The 21,415-nt window shown below is 31.9% G+C and overlaps 1 protein-coding gene across 9 annotated transcripts in view; it reads left to right on the plus strand.

The window, feature by feature from the left end:
• SATB1 (SATB homeobox 1) overlaps positions 1-21,415 on the plus strand; it is a 107,479-nt gene that overhangs the window by 30,115 nt on the left and 55,949 nt on the right. The gene's annotated exons all lie outside the window — the stretch shown is intronic.

Genomic DNA, 21,415 nt, shown 5'->3' on the forward strand with positions numbered 1-21,415 from the left:
ATACAGTTGCCACTAGAATTTTTGAAAAAAAGGCAAGAATTCATATTTTTACATTGATGTACTATATTTTAAGCATCAATCAACCATTTAAGATAGTGTAGCCTGTGAAAAAGTTGAATATTTATTCAATTTTAATATCAAAACTGCTTTGAAATTTTTTGACAGAGAAACATGCTTATTATAATAGTTAATGGAGATCATAAAACCATTCCCAGGTTTAATTTTTATGTTACATAAAAAGTAGGTTAATTTTGAAATGTTATAAAAATAAAGAGTTACAATACAATAGAAATTAATTTAACAAATCGAGCTATATAATACAACTTTTGCATAATGGATGAAAATGATTCAAGTACATTGCTAAAAAAAATTCTGAATTCATTCCCACTGTTGAGGTTTATATGAGAAATGTGCAAATTAAAATGCACTTATATTAGATATTAAGATAGAAAAAGATCATGCAATAAATTATAATTTCAATTTAATTACAGTATTATTTTATGTGGATAAATATTTTCAATAAAAAAATATTTTGGTGGATTTTTAGGTTTAACGTTCCCCCTACTTTAATTTTAGTTGAAGGAAATATATTCTTGATCATTATCAGGATGTACAATATAGTTCCCTTCATTAATTCATTCTGATTTCCATAACCATAAACAATTCTCCAAAAATAACTTCTGTAGTTTCTACTTCCAAGCCATTTGATTTCTCATTCAGTTGACCAGTTGTCAGTACAATCAATCTTTCCCATGTTTTTTTAAAGATATACCATGCAGATAAAAAATTTCAAATGGTTATACCATCATGAATCACACCACAAAGTTGTCAGATTAAATTTCAGAGCAATATGAATTCCCATGCAACTGGTAGTATCATTCACAATAAAAAGCAAAAATATTTTGACTTTAAAGATAGAAAAGCATAATTAGTTTATATGTTAAATCAAACTTACTGATCCGGAAATATTCTCATATAAAAAGCATGTGTGCGATATTAGTTTAAAATTAACAAAAGAATTAATATATTTTATTTCAGTAAACCCTTTTACAAATCTGTAAAATAAGACAATGTTTTTATTCTTATGTTGTAGCTTGAGACTAAGGGACACCTAATTCATTTTGGAGACAGATTTGCACTTGGAACTTCCTGATTTACAGCTTGATCTTTTTCTCTTGATTCTGACACTAATGATTGTTCAGCTTCTATAAAGTAGTTTAATTACGTTTGAATAATTACTTAATTTTTATGTTTAACAAACCAACTTCAAATGCACATTTCTTAATAAATGTTATTGAAATAAATTGATTATTTTGATCCAAACAAATGTTGAAACTTCAGGAATCAAAGAAGTAGGATATATTCCCTGTTTTCTTTGGAATGTTTATGTAAATAGAACATTTGTATTTAGAAAACTCATATGCCTACAAGAGACTTTGACCTGAGTATAGTTGTGGTTACTATGTAAGAATCAATCACTATTACTTTTAGGAGATAGAAATAAAAATGATGCTTGCAATTTTTATTGTACAAGAACATTCATTTGGGGCCATGGAATTATATTCTTTACATTTGATAAGGTCTTATCCAGTTCTCTGTGTAAATGGAAATAGCCTGGTAATTCAATGGTTTCTAATGAAAGATTGTGATACAAGTATCAGAAATAAATATAGCTAATATGCATGGATAGTCCCTTTAGTGCTGATTTTAAAGACAGTGCAGGTTGATAGTCTGATGCTACGCATATTTGATATGCATGTTTACTTGGAAATAAGTTCCACTTTATTCAGTAGTTTATTTGTAAATAGGTTTTTGTAGACTATGTAATAAATAAGCAAGTTAATTTCCAGAAAACATATTTTGAAAGAAAACACTTTTGGCACATATTGCATTCTAGTTGCAGCTTGTCCAGAGAGATAGATGTGATGCAATGAGAAATGAAAAGACCTATCTCCTTTATATCAGTTTCATTACATTAAATGGTAATCTGAAAATCTACTAAGCCGGTACTTCTCAACCTTTGATATTTTAAGCCAAATTTTATGCCAAATAATTTGGTCTTAACCATGATAAAACACAAGGATATTTTTTCTCTAAATGGGCATTTGAATATTTATAGGCATCATAATTATGTGCAGAAAATTTTAAAATTTTTAAAAAGTTTCAGTGATTTGCCTTTTGCCCCACATAGATTGTTTTCTGGATTTCACCTTGCACCTGTATATCACCTTGCACTCTGCTAAACAGCATTAATGTAAAAAGAGAATATTAATTTCATTGGACTTAGGTATTTTATTAATTTATTCAATTTGTATGCCCCCTGCTTCCTCGCAATTCTGGAAGAGTATAGTAATCAAGCAGTCATACTCTTCTTTTTCCCCAGAAAACTAGGTGACAATTTTTACATGCCAAGTATCTTTGGGCTAGTGTCACTGGGAAAGAATAGTATTCCATTTTGCATACTTGTATCACTTGTTTCAGTTTAATTAAGTATAGAATTGTAACAACGTTAACAATGTTTCAATGTTGTCTTCTTGTATAATTTTATGAACAAATATGATGGACAGAGAAAGATAATCCTCTGTGTGAGATGGATATAAAACCATATTATTTAAAGTTATTGAGAAGATATGCCATTGCCTACTAATTTTCCATTTTCAACATACCAAAAACTAAGAAACATAGATTTATATGGACTCTGAGATTTTGAGTCAAAGATTTAGCTTTATATAAACTTTTATAATAACAGTCCTAAGGAATTTATTAATAAAGAATCACTGATGAATGATTTTGCTTATATCAATATCATCTTTGTATATACTCTATGTACTGGGCTGTCTTTTTACATATTTTGTGTTGTGTTTAGCACTTTTTCACCATTAATGTAATGAAAATTGCATTCTACTTTTTGTTTATAAGGTTTATAATCAAAGTTTCTTTTCTTCCTTGTGGATTTTAAGAAATATATAAACATACTTTTTATGGTTGCAGTACATATTAAGTGTAGAAGATTATTTCTTGCCACTATGTCTAGAGCAACCTACAACATGGAAAAATTCTAATGTGTCTATACAGCATTTATTACGTACCCTGACAGGTTTGGGACCTAAAGATGGTTAGGTATTTGCAGAATAAATAAGCAGCAAATAGCTACTTATTTAAAGGATTATTTTGTGTTTTTGGAAATTGGATTTAAAGTGCAGAGTTATCATACACTGACCTTTACTTAAGCATTGCAGGATCATATCTCCAGTCTTTTGAGCTTTTGAGTAGACACCTTCATGCATTTTGTTATTTTAGTAGTCTTTAGTCTAATTTTGAAAGCCTTCTGCAAATGACCAAGCTTCTGATAAGAATATTCTACCATTAGAATAGTCCTGTAGGAACAAAATAAAAGGGAGAAAATGGGAGAAAATAACATTGCAGAAGGAGAAAAAAAAGTTTAGCCATTAATATATGTTTAGTATTCATTTCACTATAGATTTAAAGTTTGTCTAAGAACTAGAGGTAGAACTAAGTTTCCTCTATTGTACATTATTTATTTATTAAAATATGAATATTTTAATTTCTAGGACTAAATTCCATATATTAGTATACTAAGATAGACAATATGTACATTATCGCAGAGGAAAAGTAATCAAGCTTAAAAGCCATTATTCCTACAAAATAGATTTTCCCAGTTTAATATTAAATTATCTCCTGAATGCCAAGTTGGAGAAAAATCTTATGGAAGTGAATGAAGTTGTAACAGTATGAGAAACCACTTTCAAGCAAGAATAAATTGTGTTTTTCATCATTTTTAACTGACTTATTCTCATTAAAAGTCATATAGAAGTGTTGGACTATACTGCTAACTCCTTAAAGCTGGTAAAATATATTATTTGAATCAATCTGATTATTGGAGTGAAGTTTAATTCAAATGCAGGGAACAGATCTGGATGAGGAGAACATCCAGAACAGATCTGGATGAGGAGCTCAGTATATGTTCTAAATGAGCCCTCTACGCATTTTGTAATGGGTTAGATATTTGCAAATTTAGAATCAATTCAGTCAGGATGAAAGTATGATCAGTGAGAGATTTTCTCTCTAGTTGAGTGGGGAATGTATTTCCTATAAATAATTATATTGACTGGATATTAATCACTTGATGCTATGATGTCACTAGGAATGCTATCAATTGTTAAAAATATCTTTTTATCAGGTTTGATTAATATTTATCCATCAAATTTATATAGCCACACATCTCCCTTCTCTGGACAGTGTACAATAGTGAACTATTTTAGAGATAGCCTAGATACTTCTGGAAACTTCCACTTAAAGCACTAAGTTATATGTGAAACGGACTTTCAAAAGACTGCAAACACTCCATCCAAAATAAATGTTTGGGTTTTAATAGCTGAATCTATTCATCTATATTAGCTGCACTTAATTTTATGCCATTTTGAAGTACTGAATTTTATTTTAAGTCCCAGATAATTTGGGCCTAGTTTATCTCAAGGATCACTTGATTCCACATCTATAAGATTGATGTCAGGAATAGTATTTTCTATACTATATCTTCTCACTGATGCCATTCCATTCTATATTTTTACTACTGTCTGGCCTCTACTTTCCATTTGTTTTGATTTTTTAAAAGCCCATTTTAGAGATTGTAATAAATTGGTGTTTGTTTTTTTTAATTGAGACCGATTTTACTTGACTTAAAATATACATATTTCACTTTGATTTTATACAAATGCAGAAAGGGAGAGAGAATCACTGATATGGACAAAGAAAAGAAGTACCATTGTTCTTATGCCTGGCAATATTTTTTGTGAGATGGTATGGATTTGGGTGCAGAGGGAGATTACAAAAACAAGAGTTGTAAAGTAGTGATTCCATTGATGGTATCTTGCAAACTTTCTACCTTGCCAAAATGAATAAATAAACAAATTTAAATAAATAAAATAAATTCAGGACAGATTCCTTATAATGTTTCTTGCTTTGATTGCCTCTTTTTTTCTCTAATTTCCTTACATTTGATATATTTGCCATCACCTTGAACTATAAACAGTCCACCTGCACAACATTTATAGCATGTTGATCAACATTAACTATCACATAACATAATATTTATAATGCCACACAAACTTGTAACAACTTGGAATCAGCTTTAATTAATAAATTATTTAATGTTTAGTGGAAAAGTGCTGTATAAAGTTATGTTATATGTATAAATCATAGACGTGGGAAAACAGCTAAGATAATGTTTTCTTTATATCCATATTTTCTTTATAGGATTCTTCATTTATCAGACTATAAAAGAGCACTTGCCTGAAGGATGAAACAAGTAGCTTGTTCCATTGTCAAAATGGTCTAGGGCCTGATTTTTTACATTTCTTTATTGAGAAAATTTTATTTCATCAGAAAATTTTTCTCTTTTTAGAGTAATATATGTTACCTGCTTAAAGAATAGAACAGTCAGAAATATAAGATCATACACATAATGTGCAATACTTTTATATTTAAAATTGTTATATGCTATAATTCTTTTTAATTTTAATACTACAAATAATACTACAAAATTTTAATACTCACTTTGAGTCTGTGAAAAGGGGAAAACAAGCAGCAACAGCAACAACAAACATTTTTATATGTTTTCACATTCACAATAGTTGCATCATATCATAAAGCAGTTAATTTGACTGTTAATGCACAATTCTATGTTACCACTCCTTTGTGAATTAAGGCTGTTTCTTGTATGTGATGCAAACAATATATCAATGGCAGTTGAATGTTTAATGCAAAAGTAATGGGTCAGTTGATCTGCTAAGTTCAACTATTTATAAAAAGAAAATATATGTATTTTTGTGAACTATATATTCAATTTTAGAGAATATTTTATTAATCTGATATGTTTCAAAACTATCTCACAGAAACCAAAGCAAACTAAAATGCTCAAAGCAATATATGTTCAATTTTTGATTCAATTTATTTTAACATTGGATTGGTTCTTTAATTCTCTGGAATAGTTTTCAGACTACATGGGAAAAAATAGAGTTGCTTTCTAATTTGGATTTTGCACAAGTATTCATAAGAGTATATTGTTTCCAAATAAGTTTGGTTTAGTTTGATCTTTGACCATAAGTGAACCACTGGGTTACAAAGGGATACTAAATGCTAAGTATAAAAACTGTCAAGTAGTAGGAAAATTTGCACAGTGCAGGTAGTCCTTGACTTAGGACCATTTGATCCACGATTGTTCAACATTATGACAGTCCTGAAGTAAAATGATCCATGTCCAAAATTAGTGCTGTAAAAATGCTTTCATGGTCATATGATTAGCAGCCTGCCTGCACTTAAAACTCCACGGACACTACAATTTCTCCCACACTCCTATATCTCCCCATCTTTTGGGCTCTTTCCATTCTTCACTGTACCTAACCATCTTCACCCTCCTTCTCCTCAGGCTTAAGATGAGAGATTCTCAGCCTAGTTGCTGGGGCAATCTGGCACTGGCTTCATACTATTAAAAAGGGGTGGAGAGGAGCTAAAATTAATGTTTTTATTTTACAGCAGGAAGCCAGCCCCAGACCTACTTAGGAGCTTTTTGTAGAACACTGTTTTGACACACTGTGGTCCAAGGGATGGTTTTGCCTTTTTTTTAATAGCACAAAAGCAAGTAAAAGTAATAAAGGTGAACTAGAGTGGCAGAGTGCAAGGCAGGTAGGGGTTTCAGAGTGTAAGATGGTGAAAGCAACTAGGACTAGGCTAAAGCAACTTCCAGCTTCGTAATGCATGGCAACCAGCCCCAAAGCTTTTTGCCACTCACAGATTCTGGGTCACTCAACAAGCAGAGATGCAAAAGAAGATGGGTAGCTGGGGGTAATTGGAGACAGGCTGTATCTTACTGAGGAATGACTTGGATTGGGTTGGATACTCAATTAATGACCCTGATTCTCAATCATCAAAATAGGAAGCGCCATCCTAATTTTGATTCTTGAAAATCAAAAGAAAGCCTCTAATTTAATCTATTTAAATGTTGTTCCTTCAGTCCAGTTTAAAGATTCCAACAAATTTCACTTTATGCACAAGTTTTGTGGAAGGTTACTAGCTACAGTGGTTCACGTGTACAATCATTTTATCATTTTCAATCAATGTTTCATATAGGATCAAGAATTTAATCTCATTCTATGCCATGCATAGAACAAAATTTTTCAACCTGTTGCCTACTTATTAGATGAAATGAGATTAAGTTCTTGGAATAATTTATTAGACAACACTTTTTTCAAAAGTTTTGCTTCCTGAAAAACTTCTGGTGATTATGATAAGTCTCTTTCAAACTGAAGATAAATATAATTTCAGAATGATTGTATCACAATAATCTTGAAAAATATAAAACTAACTTTTAATTACTATAAGGTATTTAATTGCATAATGTTCCAGATACACTACATGAGTTAAACAAGGCTAAAAGTGTTTTGCTGCTGTTTTTTGTTTGTACTCAGTGTCAATTTACCTTGATGGATTTTAATTGCCCTGTTAACAGTTTTCCATTGTCTTGGTGAAACTTTTCAGCATGCTTGTCACTGACTGGAAGTCCAAGTGTAAATGCAGAAAATGAATCTGATGACATGCTGCACTTCATGATCTTGTATGCTGTAAGACATTTGTCAACCAGCTGGATGTAGTTTGGTGCTCTGTAGTTGCCAAGAAAATTCTCAATGACATTCTTGAATGCTTTCCAGATGATTTTCTCTAGCCCCTTTAACAGATCTTCAAACCCTTTGTCATTGACGTATCTGATCTGTGGACAAACAATAATGCATCAGTTATTCTTAAAAATATCTTATCTCTAGCAACAAAAACCTTCACCTTGATCATCGCTTTGACAACATTTTTCATTAGTCCTAATTTTATGTGAAGAGAAGGCAAAATATCTTTTGTAGGTCAACAAATGGTTCGTGTGCTATGTTTTTTTCCTATCCTAGAACCAAATTCTTTTATAGTGACCATTTCTTTTTAAAGTAATGTAACCCTTTTGCACTTTCTCATTCACATATGTAACAACAATAGTTGGTATATCCAAGCTGAATTCCAAGCAGCAGATTTGCTGCTTTAAATCTCCACAGATATTCCAGGTATTCTTGGTGTACTGGATAAGCTTCAACTACAGATCCATGTTTTTGTATTTTTTCTTCCATATGTACAGCCTAGTCAGCATGTACTGAAGAGCGTATAATGCCATTGTGTAAAAACAGAAGATATGGTATGTGATAGGTTAAGTTATAGGTTATTTTCATGCTTAAGAACAAAAAATCTATTAGGGTTTACACCCCAAAACGTTCAGGAAGCAAAATCTTTGTTGTCCAGTGTTGTAGTAGCAGTATTAAATGCTCCATTTCATTTAGTTAGTATTTTCTTTCATTTATAAATTGTCACAATCTACATTGGCTTGTTTATAAAAATAAAATAAAAACAGCAAAATACTAATAATACAAATTAATAATTCTCCTAAATGATCTCCTAAAGTCTTTTTTTACTAGCTTCCAGAAGACCATTAGAGAACATACTAATTTGCCTTCTATGGAAAGTTGTTCAATAATAGAGAACTACAGCAAAACAAAACAAAATGAAAACAAACAATAACCAATATATTCAAAGCTTCCCCCCCTTCTTGGTAATAAGAGATTATTAACAAACTATGGGAAACTGAAGCAAATGATTTGATTCTTAGAATATTAGGAAACCATCTAAGTCCTTTGTTAGATGAATACTGAAACTGAATTGCACTCAGAATCAATGGGAAACCAATTAAAAATCCATAGTAAAGGTATTACATGGTTATGGCAGCTCTAACCTACCAATATATAGGCTGTTGCACTTTGTGCTAGTTGCAATTTCTAAATGAACTTCAAAGGTGGTATTGAGAGTGTGTTATAGTAAACTAGTTGTGTACCGATAAGTTCACGAGTCACTGTTTTCAAAACTTTTTATTCCAATTAGAGCTTTAACTAGTATACTATTCAGAGTAAGACCATAATCACCACCTACTATTTAGCAGGAGTCCAGGAAGATCATCCTAGTCATGGACCTCTTCCTTCAGGGGACATGCCAGCACATCCCAAATTACAACTAGAGCTAGCAGGTTGCTTTTCTGAACAAACAGCAATTTGGCTTTCACTTGGATTAGATTTAGGCAGCAATGGAACACCCTTTGATTTAATTACCTCTTTTTTTGTATCCTTGAACCATGATGAAAATACTAACCTCAGAATTTGATTATGCAAACACTAAAAGGCAACTGGACATTATTAGAATAACAAGATAGCAATGGCAGTGGAACAATTTATAGATAACTGTAAATGTCTTTATCAAATGCAATGCAGTACTACAAATAATCTTAAAACACTTTCTGTATTTGTTAGCACTGGTGCTTAGGTCAGTGAAAATCTGTTTTGTTTTAGAGCCATGCATCTATATTATTTATTTTGTTTTCATTTAATTTTCCAGTGTACAATTAAAAAAATCCCAGCACAATTCATTATTATTCTCATTTGAAGATGTATGTATTATTGAAATAGTGCAAAGTGTTTCAAAGAGGAATTTTAAGAAGCATATTGGCACAAGTGAAACACCTAATCTTGAAGAGTGAGCGACTCATTCTTGGAAAACTTAAGTGAAAGTTCAGTAGATTTATTGTCTCTGCATAGGAGAAATGCTTGACTTTTACTAACATGCTTTGCAAAGCAGTTTGTTTTGAATGTTTTGCCCAGCCCTATTTTTTTCAAAATTTACTACTTTTGTATATAGATCTTATATCTCTTAATAAAAACTTTTTCTTTTTGCTTTATATACTGTAGTACATGCTCTATTTACAGCTTAGCCTTAGCATACCCTTTTTTATTTAAATTTTCTCCAAAATTCATACACACACACACACACACACACACACACACACATATATATATATATATATGTGTGTGTGTGTGTGTGTGTGTGTGTTCTTAAGTTTTCGCGGGTACTTACATGTATGGTATTCAGCTTTGTTCGGGTATTTTCTCACATCAGAACACAGACGAACACAGTACAGAAGCCTGATGATGGCAGATGAGATTCTGCCGAAACGTTGCTACAACTTTAAAAGCACAACTATAATGACGTGGGAAAATACCCGAACAAAGCTGAATACCCTACACACACACACACACACATATATATATACATATATACACAGATATACATATATAGACAGATATACATATACATATATATATATATATATATATATATGGATGCTGCCATAGGACATTGCATGCCAAAACAACCACACACAGTTTTTTCCCTTGTGCCATCACTGCTGAATAGCTAATACAGTTGTGTCTTAATGTTACCCATGTTGTATGGCTGTAGTATTATCATTATCCTTCCCATCTTTACTACCCGTCTTATTGATATCATTATAATTATTATTACTCTGTTACTTTGCATGTACACCAAGAGCTTTTGCAATCCAAGACATATTCTTTATGTGTCTAATCACACTTGGCCAATACTTCATTTTTTAATTAAAAGATTTTGAAAATAAGTTATTTTAGATGTGCATGTATTAGTATAATGGCCATATTGCCAAATACTATTTATTAACCAATCTTTGCTATAAAATTCATTTTGTCCCTCTCTTTTAAAAACTTTTAACTTAAAATCATTAAATAGCATTGACAACTTAAGCCATGCAATACCAAATAATCCCTAAACAAAATAAAAGAAATAAAAATGCACTGTTTATACTTTTCCATGTTCTAATAAATTCCCTTCCCAAAAGAATTTTAATTTCCTATAGCATTCAATGATTAATAATATAAATGAAAATACACCATACAGCTGATGAAATGAGCATGATCTACTAAAACATATGTGATAATAAAATCAATTAATTAATTAATTTAAGAGGCCAATTTTTCTTAGTGGTTTTTTAAAAATGTCTTGTAATAAATCAGGTAAATTTTTCAAAGGACTTCAGTGCTCAACTGGGCTAATTATGATAGGATCAATTCTATACCTTTTTTGGAAGAGTTAATGTTTACATTTCTCTATACCTTTTTGGACCTTTAAACATATCAAACCCCTACATATGTACACATATGACTTGTATGTATGTATGTGTGTGTGTATATGTATATACACACATATATATACATGCATACATACATATGGTGTATATGTTATATGTATACACACATGACATATATAAGTATGTATGTATATATATACACACACGCACACACACATTATACACATGTGTATAATGCATTCCAAAGAATGCATTTATTTAGATAATGTTTATATGTGTATCATACAAGTATATATGTATGAATATATGTATATGTAAACTCTATAATTAAAACTGAAACAACTGTAAAAGTCTGACTCACAGACGAACATAATACAGAAGCCTGATGATGGCAAATGAGATTCTGCCAAAACATTGCTACAACTTTAAAAGCACAACTATAATGACGTGGGAAAATACCCGAACAAAGCTGAATAACAAACTGTATAATGTCTATATAAATCTTATGTATGCTTGCATTTTAGTCCTTTTATGGTTTACCCTATTCCAAGGATAGTTTTTTTCTCTGTTTATTATATTGTTGGAATAGAAAAAGAACCAAGTATCTTCATCCACAATACAAACTTAATATGGTTGAAATTATGATATTTTTAACAGCTATTAAATACATTTTCAGAAGAGGAGGAACATACTGGGGTGAATCAGAAATTCTTCAAATGAAACAGGAGAACAGTGTAGAAATTTATATTAAATCCACAGTAATCCATGACACTGAACGACATCTGAGTTATAGTCCCATGAAAGCCATGCTTCCAAATGGGTAAGAGATTGATAACTCTATGGATCCCTTTGCTGTTTGGAAATATTCAGGCACTATAAACTTCTGTTGTTTGCTTCTTCCTGGAATAGATAGAAACCATCCACTTTTTCCCTAGATAATTGCACCTTTGTCTACTAGTGGATGAATTTAAATAGTTACTATAAAAGTTTTATATTAACTGTATAATGTGATTCTTTCTGAATCTGACTTCAAGAAGACAATGTCCTTCCTAAAATAAATACTATGTGATTATTTTTTAAAGGTTTTGACAGTTTAAACATTTAAACTGACAGTTTAAACAGTTCGAACATCAAACAATCTAGAATTGACAAAATAATTTAAATATGATTATATTGAATCCTGGCTTAGAATTATATTGTAGTACTTTGCATAAACTTATTTATATTTTAGATAGTAACATTTGTGGTTTATGTAGAGTTTGATAGCTTACAAAATAAGGGCATGTATATGCAACATGTTCTAAAGATGTCATTGATTATGACAGGAAAAAACACAAAATCTTTGAGGCATTAATTCTAGAAGGTTAGTACAGTGTTTGTGTGAATATGGGTGCAAACATGCATGTGTGCTATTCCTATAAGTTATTAAATCTGAATGCATTAATTGCTATTATGTTTAATTCATATGTCCCATATTCTATTTGATAATTTGAAAATGCTATAGTTCTGCTGATCTGGAGGATTTTTTGTATCTTGACTATTATTAAATGTTAGGGCTGGTTATCAAGCTACAGTTATCATTTTTTTTAAACCAGTAATGGTTGGAATCTTTACCCAAATATTGGGAATGTTAATGCTGCAACTGTCTATTTTAATTGGAAACCAGTGCTAATTTTAAGAAATAAATGGTTGAAAAGATATGGTGTGGTAAATAAATAATACTAATTTAATGTTTTAAAAGCCATACATAAAAAATATAGATGTGATCAAGTATATTGCACAATTTTACTAAATTGATATTTCATCTAGAAGGCTTGAAGTTTTACTGCTTCTTAATATTGTGCCTATGTATCCCAAATTTATAGAAGCTCTTGGTTATAAACCCTCATTATAAAGGGCTTAAGAGACTTCACAGGCTCAATAATTATTGTCCACTCTTTTGGAAAGCAATATTGTAAACAATTTAAAAAAAAAATTAACTATGAAAACTATTTGTCACAATGTTATCTAGAATTGGAGATCATACTAAGGCAAGATCTGTTTTAATACAATACAATGTAATGTAATGCAATGAAATACAGTACAATACAATATAATACGATACAATACAATACACTAATAAAAATGTGGATATTCTTAAGCTATAAGAGCAATATATAAAGCTAAGTTTAAACTGTAAAGACAAAGTAGTGAGATAATTTTTGTAAAAGATGTTACAGATATTGGGCTGTAAAGCAATTTGATGCCCTCCAGATATTCTAAATCATATCCCTAATTAATATCCAGTCTACAACACTTCAGTTTGGGAAGTGAAGAAAGTTATAATTCCATACACCCGCAATTTGCCTTGTTGGGAATTTCTGCTATAAAGCATTGAAGTGGTCATTGGCCATGGACAAATCACTTGTAAAATTTTTGAAATTTACCTAAAGATTGTATAGTTCCCTTCTCTTGATTTTTATAGGCAAAACTTTAAAGAAAGAAGCTTAAAACTGAAGATACTATCAAAGCATTCTTATTTCCTTACCACTTTCATATTTTATAAAAGCCTTATAGCTATGAAAACTAGACATCTGTTCATTTTATATAAGATAAAAATAAACTTTTCAGGTATAATAAACCTTCAATAGACATTCTCATTACAGATACAATAGCAATAGCATTTAGACTTATATACCAACTGATAGTGCTTTACAGCACTCTTGGAGCCATTTACAATGTCAGCATGTTGCCCCCAACAATCTGAGTCCTCATTTTACTGATTTTAGAAGGATAGAAGGCTGTCAACCTTTAGTCTGTCAGGATCAACCAGATTGTGAGCAGACTTAATCTGCAATATTGCATTCTAACCACTGTGCCACCAGGAATACGATTTGTACACTATATGCTCTTATGCCTGCATAGCATTCTGTTTATTATTGTACACAAATGTAAAATCCCATTCAGATTGTAGTTGTTAACACCTGTCTCTTCTTTTAGTATTAAAGGGATAGTTCAATATTATTTTAGGAATAACGATCCCCTCAGCTTCTTTTAACTTTCAGAGAGTTATTGCATGCCTAGTTTTCCTTACATTTCCCTAAATCCAGGATTCCAGCCACAGTTATTTTTGTGCATTTATTGCATATTTTAAAAGATTTGAATTCCATGTATTTTCCAAGGAATTAAAGGGTTCATTACAATAATATCATATTTAACCATTAAAACATTTTGCTTTATAACAAGACCTATGATGTCAAACTCAAAACATAAGCACAAAACACAATGCTCATCAATCATAAATATTTAACATACTAAAAATAGCAATTAATTTAAAATGTTATATAACATTGTGTATCAAAAGTTCTCCTAAAAAGGAAGGTATTTATTAAATGAATATGCCTCCTATTCACAATATTTGTCCAAATGCTTTGTTTTTAGTAAAAAGAACATTGGAATTTAACATTGGAATTTAACATTCAACATTGGAATTTAATTTCACTTTTCTTTGCATAATGTTTTGATATGTAAATGTACATGGCAAATTATGTTTTCTGTATTTCCAACTGCATCTCTGTGATTTGTATACTATATTTGCTTCTTTCCGTTCGGCTTCTTAAAAATTAGCTTCCTTATTAAGTTGTTTCTAATTTTTACTATACATGAATACTGACATTGGGTCAAGATATTTGACCAAAGGTAGAGAATCATCTTGAGATGAATCAGAGAGACAGAAACGAAGACAAAATGTAATAATAACAAGGAAAGTGAAGTAGCTATATTTCTGGGCTAATCAGTATTGTGTTGGAAACAACTTCCATATTTACTTCAACCAGCAAGGCTCAAGCAACTGTAATGCTGACTTTACATTTTATATTTTCTGTAAAGTTAAATTTATTTATTTTATTTTATTTATTTATTCTTGCTGTCCAATCCCAATTCTCTCTTCATTGCTGAACAACTGGTTTTTTTTACTGGGATCATTTATACTTTGCAGTACTTGTTTCCATTATCCATTATCCACAAATAAATGTTAACTTTTTAGTTTCAATCAGTTTTTCCATGTAGAAATTTTAAGAAGAAGTAAGGACATATTTTCTCCTTTAGGAAAATTCTTTTCTTCAGTAATATTTTTTTAGGGGAAGATACCATGACAACAGATGGCAGAAACACTTTATCTGGTATAAAATGCCCACATAATGAAAGTTAAGATATTGTTCCTACTATTATATTTTTAAAGAATATAGTATAAAGTGATTATTTTCCATCTTATTTTGAATTGAGTTTCAGTATCTTCTCCCAAATCCAAAATCAATTACATTATTTGATAACTACAGTATATACAATATAGCAACTATTCTAGCCATTTGGGTATATGATAGTGTTTCCTGAGATCTGTGGGCATGGCCTAATTTGTGGGTGTGGCTTGGTGGTCATGTGACTGGGTGGTTGTGGCTTGCTGACAGGGTGACTTGGTGGTCACATGACTGGATGGGCATGGCTTGTATGTAAATATTGTAAATATTTATGTAAATATTGATTTTTATATAGAGAGAGATATAAAAAAGAGCAACTTTTACCCAAAATCAGGCAAAGCAGATTGAGTTGCTTGCAAAATCACAGATTCATTCACAGATCTACCTTTCTGAAATCTGCTGCCTGAATCTGCACTGAAAAATAGAAGCTTCAATCCTAAGGAAGGTTCAGTTCTGCTCTCAGGCCACTTCTCCCCCACCCCTCAACCCCCTGAATACTACCCCTGACTGGGCCTCAGGGAAGCCTTCAGGGTGAAGGCAAAGCAGTACAACAGCAATTTAGATTAGCTAGAAAGCAGAAATCAACAGGAGAGGAGGGGCCAGCCAGTGGTGCGATTTGCCGGTTCTCCGAACTGTACAGAATCGTAACAATCGGTTCTATAGAACTGGTCCGAACTGGTAGAATCCCAACCCTGGGTATACAACATTAATTGCTTTGAATTTCTACATTGTTTATTCAATTCTAAGTATGGATAGTGTGTTAATAAGTCATAATTATTTATTAAATATATGTTGTGCATCAGTATTTTTTTAATATTAGCAATAGTATCAAGTTTTGTGTACATCAGTTTGTGTCTTATACTTGAATACTTGACAAATTTATTCACACATCTAACTGTTGTATACTCAGTCAAACTGCCAATTAGATTTGCAAAAAGAAAAAGAAATGGAGGAATTATGACTCAAATCTACATAAATCTGTTGGAAATAGCAGTCACAATTTACATCTTTGTGATTTCCTGATTGGCTACTACTTCTTTAAGGTTTGTCTTTAATTTTATAAAGTTCAAGAGCCATTGCATTTCCAAAATAGCAAAATAAATAAATAAATACAGGTAGTCTTCACTTAACATGCTAATTTGAACTATAATTCTGTTAATAAGTGATAATGGTTTAAGTTGAAAACTTAGTGATGGCAGTTCTGGTTGCTATTGTTAAGTGACGCCTGTTAGTGGGGACTTTATGTGACCACAACCTACGACTTCCTGCTGGCTTCCCCTGTGACTTTGCTTTTGGAAAGAGAGGAAGGGTCACAAATCATAATTACATGACCTGGGACACTATAATGTCATCACATGCTGGGGATACTACAATAGTCATACATACAAGGATCCATCATAACTACCACTTATTTTATCACTGTTGTAAATTTGAATTGCCATTGGATAAGAGGTTATTGAAGTTTGATGCTTCCCATAATGTTTGAAATTGTCATTAACAATTTTCAAAAAAATAAGTCTAGCTACCTATTACAGCTGAATGAGAAGACTCTAAACAATGTCACTGTGTTCTGTTATATAAATTCTGGAATAAAATATTCTGGCTTGATGTTATAAATGAATCTGGCCATTGTTCCCAGTTTCGACATAAAGGAAACTATAATTAATTATGATTTTCTGATCTGTTTCCTACTCCAATGCAAGAAAATAAATGTCAATGTGAATATATATGAAGCTACTTTGTAAAATAGAGATTTGGTTGACTGAACGTAACAGCTGTAATTCTGGTGGCTCTTTAATATAGTGTGTATTATTTATATCAGAAACAGCATTGTCACAAGCATTATTTTAGTGAATTAGAATATATAGGCATTAAAAGCTGCTCAGCATTCATTTTTGTAAATAGGAGAGAAAAGGAGTTTGACAGGTTGTTCAGCAAGTGTGACTTCAACTGAGAATTATAAAATTAGATACTCCTTTATACTGATAAGATATTAATACGATACGTTTTAAAATGTTACTGTTACCATAACATTTTGAAATCTGAAAATTACCCATAAGGAATAATGGATAGCAATTTTTATATTTTACTCAGAATGTAACATATTTTAAAGGTATGTAGCAAAGACCTGGGCCAATTTGCAGAATGCCATGATATAACTAAAGCAATAGCTGGGCACAACAAAAAGTAATATAATACTTCGGCATCCTATATAGAGAATTGCTGTTAATTGCTGTTGCAGCTATTCAGAAGTCCAAACAGAATAAGATCATATATTTCAGACTTTAAATTATTTGCCTGCAATGTAGAATGTAGAATAGAATGATTTAGCCTTTACAGGTGATCCTTGAGGTATGGGACTGAAATGTTGGTCATAAATCATTGCAGTCATAAGTGAGGCACCACGCTTGATTTTACAATCATTTTTACAATAGTTGTCATCACAGCCATTAAGTCATATGTGCAACATTTTATCCATTAGTTTTTGTCAGCAAATAGCAAATATGCCTCAAAATGATATTGTGCTGCAGTTGATCATAAATGCAATCCAATTGTTAAGCTCCTGAAATGTATTCATGTGACCATGACCACCGTAATTGTAACTTCAAGAATGAATTGTAAGTATTTTTTTCCAAGTATGTTGTAACTTTGAAAGGTCATTAAGTAACCATTTGAAAGCTACCTATATTGATCAATTCAGAGAAAGGCTGGCTAAGGAGGTAAGAGAGACAAGGCACTCAAATATTCTGGAGGAGCTGTATCAATGTTTTATAATAATAGACACCTAGCTGGGAGAGATAAGAAAGGAGGGAATGGTAAGGGGAAAATAATTTAAAGGGTGTGTTCCCCAAAGCCACCACCTCATTGGTTTCCTCAACATCCAATGTGGGACAATCCCTGCAACCAAGATCCCTGTCTTGAGAAGTAAAGAAGTATCAAAGCTATGCTTTTACTGTGGAGCCTGATGACACAAAACCTGATGGTTGGTAAAAGCACTAGCATTAAACATAGCAACAAGATTGTAAATCAACAGATCATGCAGCCAATAAGTGCTCAGCTTACTTCGAAGTAGCACACTGGCAAAACTTTGACGATTCATTTCTAAGAAGCTCCAAAGAGGAGGAGGGCCTTCCACCATTTAAGGACAACTTAAGGACAACTGTTGACAGCAGGCAAAAATACTTAATCACTCGTGTTATTTTTGCTTTAGATTCCAGGCAGCTGGTGGGACTTTCTTCTCTTGTAGACTTGAGGACAACTAGTAATTTCATAGGTTTAGAAATAATACAGAAGCTAAAGCTCTTGAAAACTTAAGCTCTAGAAAACCCAATGTTAGTTGTGATGATTGACAGATAGTCACTAAGAGCACGGCTGACTTTGTAGCTGAACCAGCAAAAGTACAGTCATATTCCCATTCCACCTTTGTTTCTGATGCTGACCCATCCTGTTCTTTTGTGGTACACATAAATGTTTTCAATATGGTGATAGAGTTCCTCTAGCACAGAAAAAAAGGGAACATATTTACCATTGTATTGAGCACAGAAGTTAGAATGCATTGTTGCAGGAGTTCAATCTAGACCATCTCAAGGTTGACTCAACCTTCTATCTTTCTGAAGTCAGTGAAATGAGGAACCAGATTGTTGGGGACAATATGCTGACTCTGTAAACCACTTAGAGGGTGCTGTAAAGCATTAAAAATGGTATTTAAGTCTAAATGCTACTGCTATTGTTATTGCTGTTGTGGGCCTTTTACTCCAGAATGCTCCTCCCAAATAAAAGGAACTTGGATATTTTCAATAAAGAATTGTTGGTAGTAAAAAATGATATTCAATGATGGAGATGGCTGCTGGAAGGTGCAATCCAGCCTCTACAAGTTCATACAGACCAGAAGAATTTAGAAGTTCTGCAAAAATTCAATCTTTCACCCCCTAGGAAATTGCTTTAATTTTTACAAACCTTCCGGGCTTCCAAAGCAATTTTTCAGATAATATCTCACCTAAGACAATTCAATGTATGCTCTCTCTTTCTCTCCCATCCTCCTTTCCCTTCCCCCTCTCTTTCACACATACACCATGATAATTTTTAGATTGTGTCTCATCTAAGACAATACAATGTATGCTCTCTTCTCCTCTCTCTCTCTCTCTCTCCCTCCCTCCCTCCCTCCCTCTCTCTCTCTCTCTCTCTCTCTCTCTCCCTCCTTCTCCCCCCTCTCTCTCATACACATACATACACCCATACATATACACACCATAATAATACTCCAGCTAAGCAGTTCAGAATATGAGGGCCAGAGGCAAAAAGTTCCTGATGGAGAGACAACTCTTGTGTAATTTGGAGAGTTACCAGCAGAAGAGGGGTATGACAAAGCTACATTTTGTTCTCATAGTCCAAACACAGTTTCCACTATGAACTCAGGACTGAGGCTATGAGTCTGAAGGGGAGAATGGTGTAATGGAATCCGGGGAAAAGCCTAGGGGCCAACAAATGCTGCCTAGAGAATAATAGATAAGCATAGTTCACAGCTTTATAATGGGCAGGGCAAAAGGTTCAGAAGACACCTTCCCTAGTTTCTCAGTGGAAGAGAGACAGGAGAATTATATTTTCAAACTTGCAATAGTCTATTAATGTAACTTTATAATTGAAGTACCTCACCTGGTTGTGTTTTGAATCTGGTCTATCTGGTAAAGTTGACAGGTATTGCTTACTTTGTCTCTTTAAAAAGCATAATGTTCTCTCATAAAGAATGAGATTAATGTATAAATAAATCTCTATCTGAAAACAAAAACATGTGTTTTATAACAAGTAGATTTCTATTTGTATCTAAGCTTGTAGCATGACAAAATAACATAATTTTGTGTAATTTTTTTTCTTTTACTATCTACCAATTAATGGAAACTTTCTAGGTAGAAGGCAGGATACAGTACGAACTGAAATAATAAAACGCCATTTCAAATAATTTTTCCAGTGTAAGAGAAATACCTAAGCATTTACATTTATAATCCATTTACTATATTTTGGTTCATATTTTGAAAAAGATTTTAATTACTAGAAATGCAGTACAATATGGAACATAAGAGAAACAACAAGCTGTGTCTGTAAAAGGAATGTTGAATATTGCATACTCCACCTTACCCGGTATAAACATATTTTGATGTCCATTTTTATAGATTTTGAGGTGAGGAAGACTTTGTTAAAAGAATTGTTTTTCCCGAGCAGTCGCAGTTTCAATCTTACTTTACCTGTAATATGAAAGCAGATGGTCTGCATCTCTTTTGAATATTTATAACTATCAAAAACAATCTCTTGTTATTCACCCTTAGGCTTATGAGATGTCAGAACTGTTCTAGTAGAGAATAATTGTCTTGGGTGATTACTAAAAGAGGATTATATTAAGCTGAAATGACTATACATTTTCTAGTTTAATATTTGTTCATCAGTTGTTTAATCATATTTAGATAATTGTGTAAATAAGTTGTTGTAACTCTTGTCCATCTACTGATTTAGGTTGAATGCTTTCAATGTGCAAAGAAAAATGTCTATTTATTTTTCTTTAAAAAAATCAAAAAGACCTGTTAAAGTTTTGTACATGATACTTTGAATTATCTTGAACATATGAGGGATATAGCCTAATATCTTTGTTCATTAGATTATTTCAGAGAACATCTGTTTTTGAAATTTCCTGTTATATTATTTGGCACACTTTCATAAGCAGTGAAATGTCTATTTTAATCCATGAAGTTGTTCATAATTTTTATCAAAGATGTATATGTCTAAAGCTTAAGATATTGTTAAAAAGGATAGAGGATATTTGGTTACAGTGGAGGATAAATGGATTTTTGACCTGAAGCTGAGCAATCACAGATAATAGATTTTGTAGTGGCTGGTTGAGTTGGCAGTAAAGCATGAACAGTTTTAGTTTAGATAATTGAACTGACCTGATTAATTTTGTTCTTTTTTGTTTCTCAAAAATAAAACAATGCACTTTCAAACATAGCCATTTATAAACAGAGAATCTATATTCAGGTTTTTATGAACCTAATCTGAATGCAACCTAAAATGTTACATGCATTGCTGAAGAATGAATTTAAAAAGTTATCTAAACAAAGTACATTGCTGAGAATATATT

This window comes from Notechis scutatus, chromosome Z (assembly GCF_049901735.1).
Source record: "Notechis scutatus isolate UNSWTSFEM ecotype Mainland chromosome Z, rNotScu1.2, whole genome shotgun sequence".
Classification (NCBI taxonomy): domain Eukaryota; kingdom Metazoa; phylum Chordata; class Lepidosauria; order Squamata; family Elapidae; genus Notechis; species Notechis scutatus.